Genomic DNA, 24,754 nt, shown 5'->3' with positions numbered 1-24,754 from the left:
CAGCCCAGCCAACCCGCTGCTGCCAGCCTTAGAGTAAAGGTGGAGTTCCATTCACACCCCAACTTATATTAATTACAGGTGTTAAGAGTAAGAGTGGCTGTAGTGAGGGGCAACTAGGTGGCACAGAGGATAGAGCTCTGGCCTTGGGGTCAAGAGGACCTGAGTTTAAATCTGGCCTCAGACTTATTAGTTGTGTGACCCTGGGCAAGTCACTTAACCCCAATTGCCTCACCAAAAAGAGCAAAAAAAAAATGGAGTGGCCATAGTGAAGTTTTAAATATGTGATCAGAACAGTTTATAACTAAGATTTCTTTGCAAGGTGGGGACTTCTATTTGAGCAGATGAGGGAAAGAGCATCTATGAGGCTGACCAAGTGGGCCAGCCTCTCAAGGACGCCCCCTAGAATCCTGAGTGTCACAGTTGTAGCAGCCAGGCTTGACTGGGAGTTAGGGGAGGGAAGGGGCACAGTGATGGGCAGGGGAAGGGAACCCTATGCTAGAGCTGTGTGCTGTTATCAGAATAATGCGAACCCAAAGTAACCCCGCAAGCGTCAATCAAGCTAATCCCATGACAGGCATCTTGGTGCTGCAGCCCTGCAGTCAGCAAGACCAGCTTCTGACTTACACTGACTCCATAACCCCAGGCTTAACAGAGCTGCTGGATGGCTGCTGCTTAGAATGGAAATCCCTTCAACGTTCCTGTCCTCTACCCTCAAGTTCACCCTGACCCAGTCTAACTTGGCCTGACTGCAACTGACAAGCTAGTCCCTTTTATTGCTCAGGGTGGGGGAGAGCCAACATTTGGATCTCAGTAGGTTTGCTTCCCCGAGTCCCCACACCTCTTATTTGTGGGCTCCTTGGCAAGTTTCCCAATTCCCTCTGATGGACATTGGGTCCCCCTTGGCTGTGTCCTGGTGCTCCTGTCCTCCCCAGTTATGGGTCCCAGGTCTGGACCCTTCCTGACCTTTTCCTTCCTTTTCTCTTAAGCTAATAAAAATTTACCATTCTACATCTGATTCTCAACTCAGTTTGAGTTGGTTCTTCTGGCAGTCTGTGTTAATGTATTAATGGGCACCTCTCACAGGTAACACTCCTTCGTTTTAATAAGTTGTTTTGGAGATGGCCTCTTACTCAAACAAGTCATACTAAGGGTGTCCTTTTTTGGCCCCAAGGGGAGCATCTTTGGGGAGAACAGACCGAGTCCTGTGGAGTGTCCCCCCAACAAAAGCAGCCATATGGGCTCTGAATAAATGTTGGCTGATGGTACAGATGATACTTCACATTCCAACTCTCTTTTTTGTTTAGAAAAACTCTCTTCGAACTGCAATGTATATTCAGCAGAACAAAGGAGAGTGGAATTGTAGTGAAAGCCTCTCTAGGTAAAAGAAAATGCCTAAAATGGAAATCGTCAGCTTGAACGTGATCTTTTGCCCTCATTTTCTTCCTCGTATATATTTTTATTGAAGTTGAAAAGCTTTTTCAGAGTAGCAAATGACCTTGAAAAAACCTGGCCTTGACTTGTACATTTTTTTTTCATCTCGGTGGTCAGATGGACATGGCTGATTAATATTTTTTTCACACCCAATTCTCTGCTGTTTGTTTGGGCTTACCTAACTGCCTGTGTTAGCCTGTGCTGGCAGGGCTAGCATTCCGTACTCACTTGGTGGAGAGGGTGTCATCCAGAGAATGAAGTCACGGTGGGGCTAGAGCCAAGTTATTGTAGTCAGTATCTCCAGCACCACTCTAGGCCTGAACTGGAGAAAGCTCCAGGCTATGGTCTCCAGTGCCAAGCAATGGGATGTGTTTCTTCTTGGGAGCTCTCAATCTAGCCTCAATACTCTGTCTTGGAACTCAAGCATCTTTGCCCAAACGCCTTGTCTGTGGAAGGAGCAGAGGAGATCAAAGACCTGGAAAGAAGGCTGGCACGAGGCAGCAAAACGTATGGTGAGGTAAAAAAAAAAATCCTTGCACTAGAGTCAGAGAGCCTGAGTTCAAATCCCACTTCTGATCTTTACAACCTGTGTGATTTAGTTCAAGTCACTTAGTCGTTCTGGGGTTCAGTGTCCTGATTTGTAAATCAATCAAGTTTATTTATTATTTATTTATTAAATAACTACCGCATGCCAGGCACTGTGCTAGGCACTGGGGAATAAGTACAAAGAATGAAATGATTCTTAATCAACAATGAGCTTACTTTTTTCTTCTTTTTTTCTTTCTTTCTTTTTTCTTAGGCAATCGGGGTTAAGTGACTTGCCCAGAGTCATACAGCTAGTGTCAAGTGTTTGGTCTGAGGCCAGATTTGAACTCAGGTCCTCCTGACTTCAGGGCCAGTGGTTCTATCCACTGCGCCACCTAGCTGCCCACAATAAGCTTACTTTTTAATGGGAGAGGCAACAAGTCCACACAAAATTATCAAACTAATAAATACAAACAAAATTGTTCTATACAAGATAGTTTGGGAAGGAGGATCCTAGCAGCTGGAGATTCATACAGAAGATAGTACCCAAGCTACATCTTAAAAGAAGAGCAGGGGTCAACGAGGTAGAGACAAAGGTATGTCAGAGTCAGCTAGCACTGGCTCCAAAGAGCCGATTGTTAAATTTTCAGTGCAATCATTTGCACTTCGGAAATTGGCAAACACTACAGATCAGGGCTTGAGGTATTGTCTTGTTGATTTCTGGACTTCAGAAAGAGAAATCTTAACAATGCAGGTTAAACTTAAAAAACGACTCCTGCTTTCCTGGAGAGCTGGTTGTGAAACATTCACCAGCACACTCCTGAACCAAAGCGGGGAGGAGGGAGAGAATTCCAGGCATCTGGGATGGCCAAAGCAAAAACATGAGAGGGAAGACAGAGTATCAGGAGTGAGGACTACAGAATGCCATTTTGACTGGATTACAGAGTGAGAAGAAGAGTAAGGTCTAATGAAGCTCAAAAGTTGGTTGGGGCCAGGCTGTGTGGGGCTTTAAAAGCTAAACAAAGGAGTTTGTATTTTATCCTGGCACATAATAAGGTATTAATAAATGCACATTGACGGACACTGATTGATCGATTGACTGATTTATCCCAGAGGCACCAGGAAGCTGCCGGAGTAGGTCGAATGGGGAAGTCCATCAGATTTCCACAGTATCGGTCAAATGAGGGGGTGTGCTAGGGAGCCCGGGAGGTCCCAGCCGGCTCAACCCCATGATACCACGATCCTACCAGGGAGAGTGAAGGAAGAACCAGGAGAACAAGATGCCTGCAATATTGCAAATGCAAAGAACCCTCAGAGGCATCATTGTGAGGACTTGATTCCAGAGAACAGAACACAGAACAAACTTCTCTCCTTAGGCAGAGGCGTGGGCCCTTACGGGGTAGAGTGCAGCATACCCTGTCAGAATCAATCACCACATTTGTTGGTCATCCTTTGTTTCAAGATGAGCTTTGATTCTGGAAGGGCTGGGTCTGGCCAGGGGTGGGGATATCTGCAAATGGGAGGTGACCTTCAAAGCAAGAGGCGTCAATGAAACATTATTTATAGTATCATTGTCATACCATATTATTAAATGTGGAAGTTCTATTTTTTCCTTTCTTTCTTTTTCACAAGAGAAGCAAAATCCCTACAAGGTTTTGTCCAATCCTCACTGCATATGTTTTAGCTGGCTCACAGACCAGGGAGTGAACTGGGACCCTGAATTTGGTGGGAATTTCATAGTCCTGGATCTTTCAATGACTTGTCAGCCTCATTCTACCAGGGGTCAGGCTTCGGGCTCTGTGTTCTGATAGGGGCTCTGTGTTCTGATGGGTACGTGCTTGATTTTTTTCCCCCTCTTGTACAGTTTTCCCTGTGTGTCAAATGGGTCCTGTTTTATTTAAGCTCAGTTATCTTTAGGGTTTGAGCTGATTTGAATCCTTCTCTCCTGATCTGTAAACACCTTTTGTTTGGTAGACAAAGCTTATGGGCAGTGACTGAAGTGGATTTTCCTACTGTTTGCATGCTTAGCCATCCAGGTATGCACAGACCTGATGCCCCAGCTGGCCCAACAACCAGGAAGCTACAGATGGTTTCAAAGGGGGATTGTCAGGAGTCAGCCTATTTACAAAAAATAGTAACACAGCTGCGGGGAACAGAACCAGCCTAGACTTGTTCCCCATGTCATGAGTCTGGGGAGAGAGTGAGGTTGGTGTGCGGCAGAGTAATGAAGAATTACAGAAAGGGTGCCACTCTGGAGGGAACTGTTATTTCCTTCAGAAGTTATCTTTTCTGACAAGCTAAGAATCATCTATCAACTATTTATTAATCAGCTACTTACTATGTGTCAGAAGGGCAGGTTGGTGGTGAGGTAGTTGGAGTACCAGACCTGGCATCATCTTCCTGAGTTCAAATCTATCCTCAGACGCTTACTTGTTGTGTGACCTTGGACAAATCACATAAGCCTGTTTGCCTCAGTTTCCTCATCTGTAAAATGAGCTGGAGGAGGCAATGGCAAACCACTTCAGTATCCTTGCCAAGAAAACCCCAAATGGGGTCACGGAGTCAGACACAACTAAAAAGAGATCGAACAGTAACAACTGTGTGTCAGGCTGAGAATACCAAGAGCAGAAAAGAAACAATTTTGCTCCCACTGAGCTTACAATCTGTTAGGGAGAAGGGTTTTGTTTATTTTTTAGTCTGTAATCTGATTATCCAAGTTCACAGAAGCGTAGACTGAGAACCAAAAAGGATTTTAGAAAGTATTGCATCTCACTCCTGGCTTTTACGGATGAAGAAAATGAGACCCATTGGTCACCTTCCTGTTGGCTCTGGCCTGGCATTTCAAGCTCCCTGGTGGAGAGCTCCTTCTGGTTGCCTTCATACTTAACAGAAGCAGGACCTGAACCCAAGTCTTCCTGACTCCAAGGCCAATCTTCTCTCCAATATGTCAGGCTGCCTCTCACTATGAATAGCAGCAACATAGTAATGTCACATGATGGTGATTGTACCTCAAAGCTCTCTCTTACTCTCATGATGCAGTATACACAATTAGGGACTTTTTTCCCTTGATAAATTTCCTCTCCTGTCCTCTAAGCCCCCTTTATTAATTCCACTACCACTTAAACGTACTTTCTCCACTTTGGCGGCATGTCTCTTATTGGTAGTAACTTACTCATTCACTACATTGAGTTTATCGTATCCCCTCATCTGGCCATTTTGAAGGATCTCTGATTTCATTGGAACAGTGGGTCCTGGCTCTTTACAGTCTGCAGGTTGCTGTGGCCTTGTGGGCAGCATCAGGGGTTGAGGGGCTGCACCTAGCTAGTGCAGACACACCAGCCTATGCTCAGAGTCTTGTCAGCTTGCAAGGCCCCCCCAGAACCTCTGCCCCATCAGCACCTCCACTGAGAGCCCAGGGAGACCTTCAGCCCAACGTGAGACATCTGAGGAGGGTGGGGAGGCCTCCCCACAGAGGCTTAGTGGCTTTTGGCTGGTACCCCTCTCGATTCCTCACATTTTCTGGGGGAAAGCTAAATCATTTTTCTTATCTTTTAAAAGTTTTTTGATCTAAACTTCATAACCATCAATGAAAATAGGCACTCTAATAATCTACTACTACTACTACTACTACTACTACTACTACTACTACTACTACTACTACTAATAATAATAATAATAATAATAAAAGATCCTATGGGAGACAAACAACTGTTAAGTACAAAAGCAAAGTGATTTTGATGAACTGGGCCGACCTGTTCTCACAGCCTTGTAGGTAAGGCTTCCTAATCTAGGTCTGGTTCAGGCTTCTCCCACAAATGACCTCAGTGACCCAGCCAAGCTAGTTCATCTCCTCCTCTCTGACAGCCCCTGTAAAGGTGGGCACAGAGCTGACCTCTCCTTGCCTCCCCACCCAAGGATGTTGGCAGTGGGTAAGGATGGGGAGGAACACTCTGAGACTAGACTCTGAGCCTGCCATGACTAGAGAACTGGCAAGGGTAACCATCCATGATGGATGACCATCTGGGATGGCCAGAGTGCTCCACTTAGTCTCTTTCCCCTCTTGTCATTTTCAGCTTCTTCCTTGGTTTCAGCCATCGCCTCTACACTGATGATTGAGCCCTCATTTCTCTGTTCAGCTCTAGACCCAAACTTCGAACTCCTTGGAGGGGAGCTCCATTTGGATGCCCTCAAACCCAACATGTCCCAAACAGAGCTTAGCATCTGGCCCCTTTCCCACAGCCTTCTCTTTCTTATAAATCTTTTACTCTGTTAATGTCACCATCACCCATCCTCCTGGCCAGACTTACAACCTTAGAATCCTCTTTTATTTCCTCTCCACTTCAGCCCCTCCCCACTTATAACTAATCAGCTTCCAGGTCCAGTCTTTCAATCCCCTTCTCTCCATTCTATTCTCATCCAGTGACTCCTGCAATTGTCTCTTCCTGAGTCTCCTTTCCTCTAGCTTCTCTGTCCTCCCATTCATCCCATCCATGTAGTTATTTTTTGGTTTGGCCCCGTAATCTCATCTAGTATAGGGAACTCCCAGGAAGGAGATGCCCTCTCCCACTACAGATCGGCATCATTCTGCAACAATAAGAAGTTGTTTGGGGCATGGGGAGTTCAGTGGTTGCCCAGGGTCACACATCGAGTAAGGGTCGGAGACAGGATTTGAAACCACTTCTATTGGATTCTGAGGCTAGTTGCTTCCTCACCAGGTCATGCCGGGCTGTCTTCACTGCTTCTAGGCTAATCTTCATAAGTTTAGCTGTGACCCAGCTCTGATCTGGGTTCTCCCCTTCCCCACTGCTCCCACTTCTGCCAAGTATCTTTCTTCAGAGACCAGAGCCAGAAGTAAGCTCAGCTAATATGACTCTGAAAAGCAGTCCTAGATTGGACCTGGTCTCACAGCAACCATCATTACATGCACCAGATCTCAAAGAGATGTTAGAAGTTATCTCTGCAGAAAGAACCCTGCCTCTGGAATCAGAGGAGGGACTTGGGTTCCAATGGCATCTCTGTCATTCACTCTCCATGCAACCATGGACAAGTCATCCCCTAAAGCCTCAGTTTCCTTTTCTGTAAAATGAGTGGTTTGGACTAGGTGACCTCTAAGGTCCTTTTCAGCTCTCAATTCAATGTTCTAGTCCAATCCCTTTTCACAGAAGAAGAAACTGAGCCTGAAAAAAGCTAAGCAGCTTGTCTGAGGTTGCCCAGACAGTAGATGGATTATTTGGGACTTGAATCCAGGTTTTCTGAACCGAAATTGCATATCCTTTCAAATAGCTCATGCTGATTTCCTTACCTTCACTGTTTGCTGTGGACCCTAACCAGGACAAGATCCTGTGACCACTCCGACGTGCCATGATTTGGGAGACACTCAGTGCAAAGGCTGCGTGGCCTCCTCTGCCAACTTCGCATTCCTCCCCCACAGACAAGAACGAATGGCATCTTTTACCAAGTGTCCTCAGACCCACACCCAACCGTCAACACAGTGCTCTCTCTGTGCCAACAGCAACACTCAAATCTCTTCACACCAAGGCCAGTCTTAATCATCACTTCCTCTTACCTCAGCAACGCTGGTCACTTACATCCTGGGAGGTCCCTCTCAGAGCAGTGATCAATCACCCCACTCCCAACTCCACCGGCTGCCGCTGCAGTGGTGAGAGCCATGAAGGGAGCCTCCCAGAATAGCCAGCTGTGGCACCCAGGCCCTTTGCCCCTTCCCAGAAGTCCTCTACCCCAGCGTCTAGCATCGCAACCACCCAACACTCCAAAACTGTCAATGTCTCCTCACTGCTTCTTAACTGACGTCTGACATCTATGACTGCCCATCTATATGCTGCCTGATCTCCCAGAATTCCTCTTCACATACCCTAAACAGCAGCCTAACTGGGCTCCTGAAGTTCCCCATATTTGCCCTGTGTTCTCCCGCTTCCATAACTTTGCTTATGCCCTTCCCTCTACCTTGAATGCTTCCCACCATCCAATTCCTATCATCCCCTGAGACCTGGTTCAAACATCATCTGTTCTATGAAGCTAAGAATGATCCCTGACTTCTCTGGGCTCCCACAGTAGGCCTTTGGAAAATGTTTGATGAATCACAAAGAATTCGGACCTCTGTCATTGCCTCCTCCCCCTTGGATGGCTGTTATTGGAATGACACCCCTGGTGTAGATCGTAAACTACTTGAGTTCAGAGAGTGTTTCTTATTGTCAAGCATTTATATTAATGAGATGCATAGTAGGTAGAGAGCTAGATTGGGAGTCTAGATGACCCAGGTTCAAGTCCTACACCTAGCTGTGTGATCATGGGCAAATCATTTAACTTCTCTCAAGCCGAGAGTGTTGGATTTCATGACTTCTAGAAGGTTACCATGGAAACCCCACTTCAATTAGTGCAATCACAGAAGACCCAGATGATTAGTTAAATCAAGCAACAGTTGTAGCTAGATGTTAAAACATTTTCCTATAACTACCATAAAGTGTGGTCGTTAATATGAGACGATCTTAGGGCTTTGGACACTGGGTAAAGGCAAGTGATACCACAAGGGAAATGCCTTGAGATTGGCTGAGATGATCAGGTATATTCTACACGCAGCAGCCAGCCCAGGAGCGAACTTTGGAAGAGAACTCTAAGTTTGAGAGTTGAGGAATCAGAGTTGGAACGAGGTCCCTGAGAAGCAATACTGGCGAGAGGAAAGAGTTCTCCCCCCATTCACAATAAAAGGCCATGCCATTTGAGACAAAGGACCAGTAGCAGACAGTAAATCCAGCTGGGACCAGCAGGAGAAATGACATGTCCAGCCAGGACGAGAATGATCCACCAAGGCAATGTAATTACCCAAGGAGGAAGAGAAGAATTCTGACTCTGGACTCAAGAAAGAACTTTTGCAGCATAAAGCACCAGGAGTTACGAGTGACCTCTAGGCCCTTTGTGTTTCTAGGAATGTTCTAGTAAGTATTCAACAACCAGTTCTCAAAAAAAAAGTGTATACGCAGCAAACGTTTAAGTTTGTTCTATGTGACTAACATTTTCTACATCCCTTTCTGAAGTGTAGAGAATCCACAAAACAGACAAATTAAGTCTTAATTTGTAGCTTTGGCTGATTTCTGAAGTGCAAATGCTCACACTGACAGTTTAATGCTGCGTCTTGTAAGCCAGTTCAAACTGGCTGCACTTCATCCTTTTCATCTATTCCACATGTGTGCTTTCCTTCCATCATGTTTATGAGGGCTTATGAGTGACAGTGATAGAGATCTACTCCCTCAGGGTTCCCCCTAGAATCCTACAAACAGTAGCGGGGACACTAAACCTGGCATACAAGTGTGAATCTGGGGACTAGCTCCTCAAGGTACCTTCTAATTCTAAATCTGTGGGGTGTTTGATCCTATGAGTTAATATCATGATGCTGAAAGATTTAGAAAGCACTTTCTTCACAACAGTTCTGTGAATTGGGTGAGCATTAGATTTGGAATCAGAGGTCCTGGGTTGGAATTCCAACTCTGCCTTGGGTAGGTCACCTAACCTTTTGGTGCCTCATTTGTAAAATGAGTGCTGTGGACTAGATACCCTTGGTATTGGGATTCATGTTTTTAATGCCAGAAAAGTCCTCTCTCCCTGGGTTAAGAAGACTGGTATGCGTGACTGCAAAGCCTTTGATAAACAGATGATGTACTTTTTTTTGTCCGTAGGCAATTGGGGTTAAATGACTTGCCCAGGGTCACACAGCTAGTAAGTGTTTGGTCTGAGGATGGATTCGAACGCAGGTCCTCCTGACTTCAGGGCCGGTGCTCTACCCACTGTGCCACCTAGCTGCCCCACAATGTACTTTTCAAAGCTTGCCTAGAGCACATATATGCCATGCCTTAGCTCTGGGTTAATAAAATAGAAATCTTTTTTTTTCCAGAACTTAAGTTTCAGCCCAGCAGTTGTTAAGTGCCTGGGTCTTCATCGATTGAGTCAGCATGAGGACAAATCCTAGAGACTTCTGTGAATTCCTGGGTATTTGTAGAATGTGGGAAGATCTTCAAATGATGGTCAAGTGGATGAGGACAAAGTGTTATTAATGATTCCCACAGATAATTGACAAAGAGTGCAGGAGATCAATAGGTCCACAGAGGATCGATCCCTCTTGAAAGCATGTGCATCCTGGATTTTATTTATTTAAAGTTGGTGAAATTGAGTTAGATTCTCACAATCCAATGGGCCAAGATCATATCATCTCCCCAAGAAAGCAATCATCTCCACTACCCTGGATAAGGACCCTTTTTGGAGTCACCCAGCCAAGGTGGAGGCTGGCATATTTACTCAAAGACTTTCCTGAGGTTGCACCTGAAGGTGGGGGCAGATAGAACAGGACTTTTTTTGTTGTCCATTAGGCTTGACCTTGTAGTAATCAGAGGGAAAGGAGAAGAGGAAATCAAACATCCCCTCTGAGCTCAAAAGAGCCAGATGCACATTAGAACAAGGGTGTGTTCTGCTATAAAAGGCCCCCCAACATGTCTGTAAAGCAGAGATTAGACACACAGTAAATGCTCCCAATTTTGAATATTGACTACCATAAAGCACTGGGGGAGAATATACAGAGGAAGAGGCCTGGTCCCTGCCTCTAGGAGCTCGCAAAGGAAGAAAGGGAAAAGATAAAACACCAATAACTCTAATAGAAATCAGATGATGAGTCACCAGCTCCCTGCAATGGAAGCATCAGTGAATGTGGAGTCCTGCCTCAAACAGATTAATGTTATAGAAATTCACCTCTGTATCTTCTTCTTCTCTAAAAGAGGGAGTGTAATGATACCTGTAGTGACTGGGTTGTTGTGAGGATCGAGTCACAAGCCTTTATTTAAGGGCCTACTATGTGCTAGGCACTGAGGATACAAAGAAAGACAAAAGACAGTCCCTGCCCTCAAGGAGCTTACAGTCTAATGGGGAGACATCGTGTGAATAACCATGGATGGGAGATGACCGACATGGGGAAGGCTTTAACATTGAGGAAGATCAGGGGAAGCATTTTAAAGAATATGGGATCTTAGCTCAGGCTTGAAAGGACCCAGAGTAGCCAGGAGATAAAGAGATAAAGAGAGAGAGAGAATGCCAGGCATGGGAGGGGTAGCCAGGGAAAACCAGGGTTGGGACCAGCATCACTGGATAGCATGATCCATATGGAGTAGGGGGGAGGGCGGTATAAGGTGTAAGAAGACTAGAAAAGTAGGAGGGGGCCAATTGTGAAGGGCTTTGAATGCCAAACAGAGGAACTGATATTGGATCCTTGGGGATAGTAGGGGGCCCCTGGAGTTTATTGATTGGGGCAGTGACATGGTCACACAAGTTTCAGGACAATCACTTTGACAGCTGAGGGGGAGATGGACCTGAGAGGGGAGAGATTTTGGGGAGGGACACCAACCAGAAGGGCATTGCAATAGTCCAGGTATGAGGTGATAGAGCCTGTACCCCAGTAGTGGCAGTAATAGGAGAGACAAGGAGACATAAAGGAGAGATTCATTACATAGTCAGACTGTAGGGCTTGTACATAGATTGGATATTGGGGGTGAGAGATGGTGAGGAGTGGAAGATGATAACCAGGATATCTAGTTTGAGATGTCTGAAAGGCAGTTGGAGACATGTGACTGGGGGTCAGCAGAGAAGTAAGAACTGTGTAAGTAGATTTGGGAATCATCATCATCATCATCATCATCAGAGGGATGACCATTGAATCTGTGGGAGCTGATGCATCAGGTGAAATGGTCTAGAGGGAGAAGTGGAGGGCCTAAGATGGAGCCTGGGTCTCGGCACCTATGGAACACCCACAGTTCTGAGTTGGCCTGTTCTGATAGGAGAGTTTCCTCCAGTAAATTCCTTAGACCAATGAAATCATGGGTCCAGTTTAAAAATATATATATAGTTTCACAAAAGAAGCACCAATAAAGAGTGCGCTAACAGAAAGTGAGATCATGTCCAACTGGAGGTTTAAGGGTCAGCAAAGGCTTCACAGATGAACTTGGCTCCGAAGGATCCTGGCAGAGCTGGAGGAAGTGGAATCCCATTCACAAGAAACAGCACAAGCAAAGGGGAAGCAATGTGTGTCATGTTGGGGGAGATGTTGGGTGGCCTCGTTTGACTAGAGTCAGGATGTGCATGGTGGGGAATAGGAGAAAAGTTTAGGAAGATAATTTGAAGCTAAGATTGTGGGAGGTTGTGGATCCAGTCCAAAGAGCAAGGACTTTATTTAGAAGGTAGTAGGGAGCTCTGGAAGTTTTTTTTTTTCAGGAGAGCATTATAAATGAACAAAAATTTGAACAGATGAAACAGATCAATGAAAAAGTGACTATTTGTTTCTTAAACATCTTCCTTTTTCAAAGGGATTCCCTGTAGCTTTAGAGTTATAAATATTGATTCATTTTCATGTCCAGTAATGATATAATTAGCACCTGGGACAGGTTACACAAAATGTACCTGCCATCCGTGTTCTACAGTGAGCCACTGGTTGGGGACTTCAGGACCCACAGGCTCCTGCTGGGAATAGGAAGAGGAATAGGGTGGGACAAGAAGGGGAAGACCTCACATGGTGGGTGGGATCAGAGAAACCCACCACCTGGCTGCCCGTTTGAATGTATTCTTCATGCTAACAAGGTGTTAAGCTCAGTTGTTTCTATGTGGTTTAAGAACAAAAAATGCTGTCAGCACCCCCTCTAAATTTCATCCCTCTGGGACAAAGTTCCAATTGCCTTGCCCTAGTTGTGACTCTGGTGTTTGAGAATAAGAAGAGGAAAGAGTTTCTTTTAGAAGTCTAAAGCCCTCTTACAAAGAGGGAGCTTTTCCAGGGTTCAAAGGTGCCCATATCACATATCATTACTTACTTTCCGCCATTTCACCTGCAAGGATGTAGGCCACTTGTCACTCCACCCATCAGATGAATGATGAAAGAGAGAGTTTCCATTCCCTTCATTTTCATAAGTACCAATAGCTAATTTTTTAAAAATAAAAACCTGCTAGGTCCTCATGATTTATATATTTAAAATGGGCTCTAATGCATTACGACTCAGCACACATAGCTTCCCCCTTCCCCCACCAACATCTGGATTCTGATTTGTGGGCCAATAAACCTCCTTGCTGCAGATGGCATGCGCATTGCTGTCCAGAGGTGTAATACATCAACACAGCATTTCCAAACATGGTGCAATAATGTATTCAATTAAGGGGGGAAATAAAACATCGAGCTTTTCTTACAATAAATCTTTGACTAAGCTTTCTACCTCATGCGTTTGCTGGGGGAAATAATGGACGTTGCTCAGGCTCGGGGTTACTGGAGACCGCTGAGGGAAACATGAAATTCTGTAGGTTTCAGCAGTCCTGTGAAGCCCCACAACATGGAAAGTGTACAAATTAGAAGAGGTTGTAATATGTGACTAATGATCCCTCATGGGATACCTCAGGAGCCCGGATTTACTGTTATGATTGCTAGATTCATTTAAGCCACAGGAGTTGAGAAGTCCGTAAGTGAAAAACACCTCCAACTTCATTAGATGCGGGTGTAATTGAAGCTCCAAAGGCCATTTTCTCCCCCTCTCCATCATTCTTCATATTTCTGGAAATGGGGTACCAGAGTTCCCAATAAAAGCAGTCGACATCATGAATGAATAATCAATCTCCGATTCTTGGAAAATGCATTTACACCTTTGCATGTGTTGCTAGGCCAGACTGGGTCTGGATGGGAAATCTAATTTCCCCCAGATTTCACCCTCCAAAAGAGCACCGGACAGAAGCTGCTGTGCTGAGATCTGGATAGCCACTGCTTATTGAGGTCAGCGGGTCACCGATTTAGAGTTGCGAGGGAGCTTAGCGGCTGTTGAGTCCAATCTTCTCAAGGGAAACTGAGGCCAAGAGAGGCAGGGTGACTTGCCCCAAGTCACACCAGGAGTAGGAAGCAGAGATGTGTCCACTTAGACCTTGAACAAGTGATGTCACCTCCTGAGGCTTCTGCTTTATCTTCCATAAGGTGAGGGGGTTGGAATGGATGGCCTCGCTCCCCTGGCTCCATATTTCACCGACCCAGGATTATTCTAACAGGCTGCCCTTTGTTCTTGAGGTCAGTGCCTTCCCTCTGTTGATTATTTCCAATTTATCCCGTCTATATCGTTCGCACGTAGGCGTTTGTCTGTCATCTCTCCTATTAGATGGGAAGCTCCTCGAGGGCTGGGGCTGTCTTCTCTTTCTTTGTGTCCTTGAGCTTACCCTAGTGGCTGGCACACAGTACTGATTAAATCCTTATTGATTAACACAGCTGAATTGTGCCTCATATACTTAGTAGCTGTGTAGCCCTGGAAAATCATCTAACCTTGTCCAGCCTCAATTTCCTCATCTGAAAAATGGAGATAATAATAGCACCCACCTCCCCACATTGTTGAGAGAACCAAATGAGATGTTGTATGTGAAATGCTATGTCGACGTTGGCCATTATTATTTGGCTGCATAGCCCCACCCCCACCTCTCCATCCCCCTTCCTGGCCCTAATGATGGTTGGTGGAAGGGAGGCCCACAGTCATGCCCACTGACATCTCATGTTGTTCCTTGGCAGTGAGGCCTTGTCATGGGCATAGACCTTTTGCTTCTGCTCTGGGATTCAGGTCACAGGAGCATGGGGTCATAGATTCAGAGCTGGAGGGACCTTGGGGGTCTTTCAGTCCTACCTTCTCAGATCTTGTAGATAAAGACTGAGGCCTATTGAGCCCAGACTTCTTACTTTACAGAGGAGGAAACTGAGGCCCAGGGAAGGGGAAGGGACTCTACAAGTACAAATGGGTGATCAAGCAAAAGGCCCAGAGCCTCCAGCTTCCAGTCCGGCATTTCTTCCTTTCCATTCTGTGCTCAAATGAAGATGCTATCTTGGTCAGCAGTCTTTCGAGGCACCCATTGTTTGTCCCCAGTTCTCCTCTGGGATTCTAGTTCTCAACTGTGTCTTTGCTGGGCTTGTCCCATTGATATGAGCGCTATCAATCAGGGCCCAGAGACTCTTTCCAGCCAGGCTGTGCCAGCCCAACCTAAGGTCAGTCCATGTGAGCAGAGGCCGGCCCGCCTGAGCCTCTGAGAGTGGCGGGGCTCGGCCTCCCGGGCTGCTGGGGGTCTGCCAGATTGCTCTGTCAAGGAAGAACCCAGGAGTTTAGAATCCACAGGACCTTTCTAAAAGCAGAGAATAGGGGAAATGGGCCAGGAATAAGAGGGGCTGTCATTTCCATGGTACATGGAGGCTGGCAAAGCCCTTGGTGTCTCGTCTGCCTCACAATGACCCTCTGAGGGTGGAGCCACGGGTGTCATCCTCCTCACTTTGCAGTTGAGGGAACTGAGTCTCAGAGAAGTGTTTGACTTGGCTATGGTCACGCATTCATTCAAGTCCTACTGAAGGCTAATGCTATTCATAGAGATAAACTGATAGACCGTAAGCTCACTGAGAACAGGAATTTTTTGTTGTTTGACGTATAGTAGGTACTTAATAAATGATTGTTGTTTGAAATTAAAAAATGTATAACGTACACATGAACACATTCACACACATGTATTTACATACACATATGTAAATGTACACATGTACACGTGTGTTTATGTGTGCACATATATGCATGTGTTTGCATATACACATATGAAGTAAGAGTAGCAGCCCTGCATCCTAGATAGAGAAATGGCCTCAGACTCATACTGGCTGTGTGACCCAAGGCCTCAGATCCCCATGTAATGAGGCCTGAAAGATGCAGAGCAGATACACTTCTACATTGGTCAGGGGAGTTTCCTCACTGGGAATTCCCAGCACCAACAAAATGCCAGGCATGGACTAACCCTGCCCTTCACATATTCTGCTGTTAACACCTGAGTGGGGGTCAGGAAATGTCTCTGGCAGGAGATGGTATTTGAGCTAATCTTTGAAGGAAGCTGGAGATTAGAATGAGCAGTGCAGTGGATAGAGCTCAGGGCTTGAAGTCAGGAAGACTCCTCTTTCTGAGTCCAAATCTAGCTTCAGACACTAGCTGTGTGACCCTGGGTGAGTCACTTCCCCCTGTTTTCCTCAGTTTCCTCATCTGTAAAAATGAGCTAGAGAAGGAGATGGCAAACCATTCCAACATCTTTGCCAGGAAAAGCCCCAAAAGGTGTCAGGGCTGAAAACAACTAAACAACCAAAAGAAGAAGAGAGAAGAGTAGCTTGTAAGCCTTCAGGGCAGGATTCCAGCCCAGGTCCCTCCTGACTCCAGGCCCAGCTTGTTTTCTCCCTTACCAAGATATGTGTCCATAGGGTTAGTTCCCAGCTGATATTAAGGAGCCTGGCGGGGGGAGAGGGACATGTAATATCTCTCTCATTTTTTCTTTTCATTTTTCTTCTTTTAAAAAGAAACCTAGGAAAGACCTTTCCAGAGAGGGCTTTACTAGGAAGGTCCGCAAAGGCAGATCTGGAGGGGGCAGTCGTGTCAGCTCCCTCCTTCCCTCTGTGACATTGATATGCGTTGACCTTCGGACCAAAAAAACTCTTCGGCACTGTACATATTGATGTGGGATTTTAAAGATAGCCCCGAAGGACTGGGCTTGCTCATTTGGAAACTCGATGATAAGGCCAATAAAACAGAAACCCATTCAAGGACCAGGCTCGATGAGCCAAGACCCCCGGGGACCAGATGGTAACCCGCAGCGCTGGCAGGAAGCAGCTCAAGCTCCTCCCCAGACACACAATCTTCTCCTTTGACTTTTCCAAAATCATTTTCTTATGCACACATGGCAAATTGTGTAGGACGCAGACTCTGATGCTCCTGCAGGGGAAAGACTCCGTGGAGAGACGTCGTTTGCCGGCCCCGGCCATGTGCATTTATAAATATTTTACAAGTGACGCTTTCAGACGAGTGACTTTTACTGCCCTATTAATGCAACTTGCAAATTTATAGTCTGGGCACTTGCGGGCTGCAGACGTCCAGCAGTTTCAGACTCGTGCCAGGGACGTGGTTTATGTTTTCAAGTCCTTTCTTCTGTTCTGGCCCAGGATCCTTGACAGCTAGGCCATGTGTGACAATTCAGCATCCATGTGGTGTAAGCCTGCATAATACATCAATCCCCATGCTCACTGGTGCCGTCATAAATAGCACCGCCGTAACGGGTTTCATGTGACTAGAGGACACACACAGCTTCAGAGCATCCCCCTAGCACCCAGAATTATGGTTGTGATTAACAGTAATGATGGTCAAGTGGTGATGTACTCCTGGCCAGGCTTTATAACACAGGACTAAACAAAAACTCTAATCAAGAACAGACAAATTGCCCCTGCTTTGGGAAATTATTATCACAGTAATTTATTGTATTGGGATCCAAGCTGGTGATTTCATCAGCCAAGGGAATTCCTGGTGCGAAACTCCCTCCAGTGATACAGGCTGGCAAGTGCTTGCAACGTGAAGTCTTGGGAGAGCTGCCCAGGGCACCGACAATTGAACATGGTCTCACAAAGCCGGTAAATCTATCAGAGGCAGGAATTGAACCCAGGTGTTGCTGACCCCAAGGTCAACTCTCTGCACAATAGACCACACTGAGCTGTGTCTATAAGATTACCCTACTCATGTTCTCCCTGCACAGCTCTCATTTCCTTCAAAGCTCAGCTCAAGGGCCACCTCCTACATAGGGCCTTTCCCTCTCCCTCCAGGGCCCCCTCCCCATCCGCTCCACCTCCTTTCTCACCTATTTTGTAGGTGCAAACTTATGCATGTTTTCCTTTTCTCCACCTATGCTCTTGGCAGGCAAAGAGTGTTTTGTTTTTATATTCCCAGCACAGCACCTGGCACAGGGGAGGCACTTAATAAATGATTGTTGAGTAATACACATAGGATTTAAATCTGTAAGAGACCTCAGAAATAATGTAGTCCAAGTTTCCCATTTTATAGATGTGAAAACTGAGGCCCACAGAGCTTAGGAGCCTTGTACAAGCTCCCTTGGGAACTAAATGGCAGAGCTGGGCCCTCAGATGCCGCATCAAGCACTGGGCTGCTTGCTTAGTGACCTCCTGAGAATACTTGAGGGACTCCCTAGATGGGCTACAGTCTAGAATATGCCAGAGGCAGGACCTCAGCTTTGTAGGAAACACTTCAGACTTGGGGATTCACCTCCTGGTTTTTCTCCTCACTGGCTCCCCCCTCCTGGGGCCTTGGTTTCCTCACCTGTAAAATGAGGAAGTTTGACTTGATATCTAAGATCTGAATCTACAATCTGTGGTTCCAAGCAACGTTGGAGCTGCCCCCACAACCCACTATGTTGTTTGAAGCTTGTGTGTGGCTAAGGTGGAACATTCTTTTTTTTTTTAATTTTTAGGAAATTGGGGTTAAGTGACTTGCCCAGGGTCACACAGCTAGTACGTGTTAAGTGTTTGGTCTGAGGCTGGATTTGAACTCAGGTCCTCCTGACTTCAGGGCTGGTGCTCTATCCACTGCGCCACTTAGCTGCCCCCAAGGTGGAACATTCTTCAGGGTTCCCCTGCTCTCAGGGAAGGAGGAATAGGTTTGGATGACCTGCAGCAGACTGGACTTGCACTTGGTCCATACAGATGGAACCACGTGAAGGGCTGAATGCTGGAGTCACGGAGAGAAAAGCCAGTGGGAACTCGCCCTTCTAGAGCAGGCGCAAAGGAGCCAGTGCTGGACTTGACCAGGCTTGGATGCGTGTAGGGCATGGTTGGGAATATGTCCCCTTATGAGCCAGAGATGGGGCGGGGAAGGTAGTACTGAGAAAAGTGGAACACAGGAGGTAGAGCCCTCTATTTGGAGTCAGAAGACGTGGGTTCAAATCCTGGCCCAGATAATTGATTGCAACGTGAAGTTAGACAAGATGTTTAGCCTCTCGAGTAGAGCCTTGACTTCCTCCTCGTGGTTCAGATGGTCTGTGGATGAGCAGAGTGTGGAGGGGAGACCTGTGAAGAGGGCAGCTCCAAGGGGTCATTGAGTGACCTTGCTCAGTCACTTCCCTCTCTACGTTTACCTCTTTTCTTCTGTAAAATGGTGCAGCAACAAAAAATGAAAGAACGGCACAGAATGCCACCAAATGATCATGCTGGTGCTTGGCCCTGACTAGGAGATGAGCAAAGGAATAAAGGCATGAACGAGTGAACGAGAAAAGCCCTTGGGAAGTGTACTCCTCCCTCTGCCCCCCTCCCCATCTCTCCATCTGTCTCCCCTCCCATGTCTCTGTGTCTGTCTCTGTCTCTACAATCTCTCCACAAGCGTTGGCTCTCCACCCAAGCGATCAGGGAGACTCTGTCTGGAAATGGTCATGATGTAAAAACCAAAGGTATTCAGAACATTTTGTAAATGACAGGGTTTGAACTGCCTGCCCTCGCAGCTCCCATAGGAAGGAGCGTGCAGCCAGGGTGTTGTCGGGCGCTGGGAGTGGCCAGCCCTTTGTCCATCAGCAGAGGTAGGGTGGGGAGCAGGGCTGGGAACGAAAGTCCTGGGCTTGGCACATGCCCCTTACTAGAAGGAAGAGCCAGGCCCTTCCTTACCCAAGGTGTGGTCAGCCAGGGAACACATTTCCCCTAAATTACCCAGATGGAAAGGCCCTGCCTGCTTCTTTCCAGGTTTAATCCCAGGGAGATACCCCTATGCTGGATGAATTCCCCCCAAGGGGCCCTTCCTAGCTGTCCTTACACATTTCAGTGAAATGGAAGTGAGCTGGGAGAAATCACACACACACACACACACACACACACACACACACATACACACACACATACACACACACATTCTCTCTCACACACACAGACACAAACACACTCACAGACACACAAACACTCACACATACACACAGTCTCTCTTACACATACAAACACATGCACAAACACACACACTCAAACACACACATATGCACACACATTTTCTCTTGCATGCACTCACAAACACACACTCACACATACTCTCTCACACACACACTCACACATACACTTTCACACATACATACATACACACATACACACACACACATGTGCGCACACACACATACACACACACACGCACGCATGCACGCACTGGAAGCTCATTACATCAGGAAATACTTGGAGAATGGTCTGGAAGACAGACAGGCTGAACCTTAGGCCAATGCTCTGCCTTTCATTCTCTTCTCACCTGAAGGCTAATGTAGCCAAAGGCTTATTAAGGTTGCTCAGGACAGCTGCTTTAAACCTGATTGAATCTCCCTGGACCTCTCCTGGTCTTTCTTCCTCTCCCTCCCTGACCTTCACTTGTCCTTTTTTCCCATCTTCCTCTCCATCCTCTCCCTGTCCCTTCCCCTCCCCTCTCTCCTTTTCTTTCTCTCTCGCCCTGGTGTTATCCACGTGCAAATCAAGTTCCTAAGTTTCCAGGACACCCTGGCCTCCTTGCTCTCACTCACCCCCTCTATCCAATCTGCTGCTAAATCTAGAGCCTTCCTGCCATCTCTCTCTTACCTCCTTTTTTCTAGAGTCACAGATCCCCCCCCCCTTAGCTCAGGCCAACACCAGGAGGTTCCTCAAACACCGCACTCCGTGTCTCCTGTCCCTATGCCTTGTACTCACTGTCCCCCACACCCACCGAGAACGTAGTGATAGCCCCTGCCACACATGATGGCTAGCAAGTTCCTTTGGGCAGCAAAGAGAAAAATGAAGAAAGCCAACAAGTCCAGGGGCCCCTAATGCCCGCCTGATATCTCTTAATGGGTCTTGTGATGGCAAACCCAGATAATCTGGGCCTCTGAAAGCCACAAGAACTGCCCAGGCATAAATAAAACGCACATGATGGGGTGCTTCCTTCTGTCCCATATAATCTCATCCACTGTCCACGATTCATTGCGGCTGGCTCTTGGGCCTCTGAAAGCACACAGAACTAGAATAAGATAGTCATCATAAATAGCCGTTCCACATAATCCATTACCATTAGAAACAATCACTCACACGCTTTATTAAGACAGCCTCAACTGTAGGAGCCACTCAGTCCTTGGATTGACACGTCATCGGCCTAAGAGAGCTCATCTCCCCTCGTCACAAACCTAAGTGTTTGTGTTAGAATAACCACATTTTCACCTCTGCCTTAAAGACTTTTTTAAAACCTTTATAGCTGTGTGATCATTAAGTGTAGATAGAAAAAATCACCCATAGCCTTACTCTCTGGAGGAAAGCAAAGCTATTTTATTGCCGTGTTGGAAAGCAGCGTTAGGACATGATTACTGGAGACAGGAGCAGTGAAGAGACTTCTGGATGTGGGGTCATTAAGGCCTGATTTCAAATCTCACCATACTGGCCATGTGACTCTGGACAAGCAAGTCGCTGAACCTCTCAGTCTCAGTTTCCCCATCTGTAAAGTGGTAACCTACCTCGTAGATTTGTTGGGAGGAACAAATACGATGATACATATAAAGGAATTTGTAGCCACATAAATGTTAGTTATTATTATTGTAAGGGGATGCTCCATTGACTTCAACCAGGTTGAAGGCTGTGAGTAGCAGACATATGTAGAAGGAAGCTTTTCATGTGCACATAAAATATTCCATGTCTTGGAAAGGGCCTGAGGATTGAATAATTCAATTGCATACAAAAAGATCAGCAAGGAAATGAAGTCGCCCCACACCCCATGGACAGCTTCCCTTTGACGCTTTTGTCTCTAAAGAAATTCTGGGAAGTGGAACCGAGTTGAGCACCCCAAGTAAAGGTGGGAGGTCTCTTGCTGAGGGGAGCCAATGCTAAACCAGAAAATGCTGTCAACACTAGAAACGAGGCCTCTCCCATGCCAGACTTTGAGGAGAAGCTTCCGCCAATCCTAAGGGGAAGGTCATTGACCCTCTGACTGAAAGGCATGCTGGAACCCCTAGTGAAACCAGAAGACCGCAGCTCCCTGTCAGAGAGCAAGCCCAAGAGGTCCAGCACATTGACCCACCCAGCAGAGCCACTGGACCCTGGGAAGATCCCAGTGGCTGCATAATTTGCCTGGCCCAGCCTAGCAGCCATGAAGCCCGCCATGAAGACAGCTCCCCAGCCAAGTGGCCTGCTTGACTCAGCCTGGCAGCAGACTGACCCATCCATCAGAGACACCATACCTTGAAAGGGACCAGCCCAGCCCAGCAGCAGAATGGCTCATTACAGTTGACTGGGGGAACCCACATATAAACCACTGTGTACAAACCAGATTGATGCTGGTTACATGGAGATAATCATTCAGGAGAAGGTGCCAGCACTAAAGAGGATGAGGAAAGGCTTCCTACAGAAGATGGGATTTCAGCTGGGACTTGAAGGAAGCCTGAGAAGCTCAGGCTCAAGAGTACTCCAGACAGCCAGTGGAAGTGTTTGGAGTCAAGAGATGGAGCGTCTTGTGCCCATGTCCCTGAATCTCAGTGTATGTGGTGAGGTGTAAGATGTAGGAACACTGAAAAGTTGGGAGAGGACCAGATTAGGGAGGACTTCACGGACTAAAAAAGGATTTCACGTTTGATCCTGAATAGAGAAACCGCATAGGGGTAATAGTGAGCCACTGGGGTTTACTGAGTAGGGGAGCAACATGGCCAGATCACTTTGATGGCTGGGTTGAGGAAAGACTGGCCTGGGGAGGCTTCCCCCAGGGAGACCCCCCAGCAGCTTTTCCATAGCCCAGGTATGAGGGGAGGAGGACCTGCACTAGGGTTGGGGCAGGGTCAGAGGAGAGAAGGGGGCATATTTGAGAGATGGGAGTCAAGCACTTTGGGCTGTTTAAGGCTCTGCAGTAATATGAGTAGTGGGTCATCCCCTGTACTGCCAATAGAGCATAACCACAGATGGCTCATTGAGGAAAGTAGAGGAACGACAGCCATGGTAAGAATTCACAGCTATCCAGGATTTTTAGGTTTGCGTATATTATATCATTGGAGCCTCACAGCTGGGCTTTCTGGGCCTCAGTTTCCTTATCCATAAAATGAGAAGTTTGTACGAATGGACTCTGAGACCCCTCCAAGCTTTTAAATCTACTATCCTAAGAATTAAATGCTATTGTTATCTCAATTTACCAAAGAGAAAACTGAGCCCCACAGGGTCAAAAAGCCTCAGAGACAGGATTTGAACCCTGGTCTTCCCAACTCCCAGCCCAGTATTCTCTCTGCTAGTCTACAGGGCTTCTCACTGATAAGCCCCTTTCTATGGGGAGTTAGGAGCAGTAGCAAGCCAAGCCATCTACTCTTTCTCCTTTCTGTGTACACCTCAGATGTGGGGGACAGAATGTGTGGGGAGCGGCGATTCTCTGAAGGGACAGGGGCAGTGACTGTGAATCAGTTCTTTGGAGAGATGGGGCCAGAACCTCTTGCTCTTGGTGGTGGACAGGCAGGGCCTCGGAAGCCCAGCCCTCTGTACCTGAGTCACAGTGGGTGCATCACACAGAGGCCTTTATGTTCGACATGCAAATTCTCAGGGTTTATGCTCCCCTGGCAAGAGCAGGGAGGGGGGTGTATAGTCGGCTGCAGGCTGTTGGCCATCTCAAGGCCCACAGACCGGACCAGGTGAACCACAAACAACTTTGCTGGACCATGTGCATTGAGGGAGGGCCTGTGGACACACCCAGCATCCCGATGTTGCTCCGAGTATCCTCTTTGGCTTATTTGGGGGACAAGAAGCCCTGCCACTGTGAGTCGTTTGCAGGATGCAGACTCTGGGTAATGGGTTGTTTTTAGCAATATTTGCACTAAGTCACATACGCTTATTGAAGGGCCTGTAGGTGATTTGCCTACGCTGAAGATATAAACAGTCCCCCATCCACTTCAACAAGCATTTTAAAAAGTGTCCATATGAGCAGGCCTCTTTTTAAGGCTTGAGTTAGGAGTTGCCTCCCACATACTTGGGTCCTTTTCTGACTCCCCAGGCATCTGTCACCACCCCTTCTGCACCCCTCTTTATTTTTGTACTGGCTCTACATCTATTTTGAATTGACTTTCCAGGGTCTATATTGATTCTTTCCAGTGGGATATGAGAGCAGGGACATTTTGGCCTTTGCCTCCTCAAAGCCTAGCTCAAGGCCTAGGGCTTAATAAATGTTTGTTGAATTGAACTTGCTAACTTTATTTCCACATCATTGGTGGTCCATCCACTTCCCCAGGGCACCAGAGGGGTCCGTGGTGCCAAAAGGGTGAAGAGGCCTTTGCTAGCCTACAACCTGACCTCCCTGGAAGCCCAGGCCACTTCAGGAGAGGGAATCGGTGGCATTTCCCACTTGCCAACAGGACCTTATCTCCATGCTTCTTTTGTGTATAATCTCACTGACATCTGACAAACAGAACTCCTTCCCCAGATGACTCTCATTTCCCTGGGCAAAGCTTTCTCAGGACAAGCTTGGTAAAGATGATCGGCTGCATTCTGGTATCAGAACCAGCAGTGTAACAACAGATGTGACAGCAGTCAGGTTTTGTATTGAAGCACCTGAGGCAGCAACCTGTTAATGATTGGACTTTCAAGTGGTTCCTATTTGCCATGATAGGAAGTCATATAATATGCAATGAATTATGTTATATGCTTTCAACATGAGATGCCATTAGCAATATTAACATGCCAGGGGCCTTCTGCATCCCGTCACACCTCAGCAGAAATTATGGGTACTGAACCTATTACTTATGTATTGCGAAGAAAAATATCTCCCTTAATTTATTTGTGTTGATTTACCTTTGGACCTACTCAAGTACTTTGCTTGCATTTTTAAAGGATTCTTTGCCAGCTTATCAGAGCCATGTTTCAAGAGTTACATTTGCAGATACACATAAAGCTGAATTTGATCATAGGGTAATAGTGAATTAAATGAAGAGCATGATTCTT

Source organism: Phascolarctos cinereus, unplaced genomic scaffold (genome assembly GCF_003287225.1).
Source record: "Phascolarctos cinereus isolate Bilbo 61053 unplaced genomic scaffold, phaCin_HiC Scaffold_1;HRSCAF=81, whole genome shotgun sequence".
In the NCBI taxonomy this organism is placed as follows: domain Eukaryota; kingdom Metazoa; phylum Chordata; class Mammalia; order Diprotodontia; family Phascolarctidae; genus Phascolarctos; species Phascolarctos cinereus.
This window is presented reverse-complemented; position numbering follows the sequence as displayed.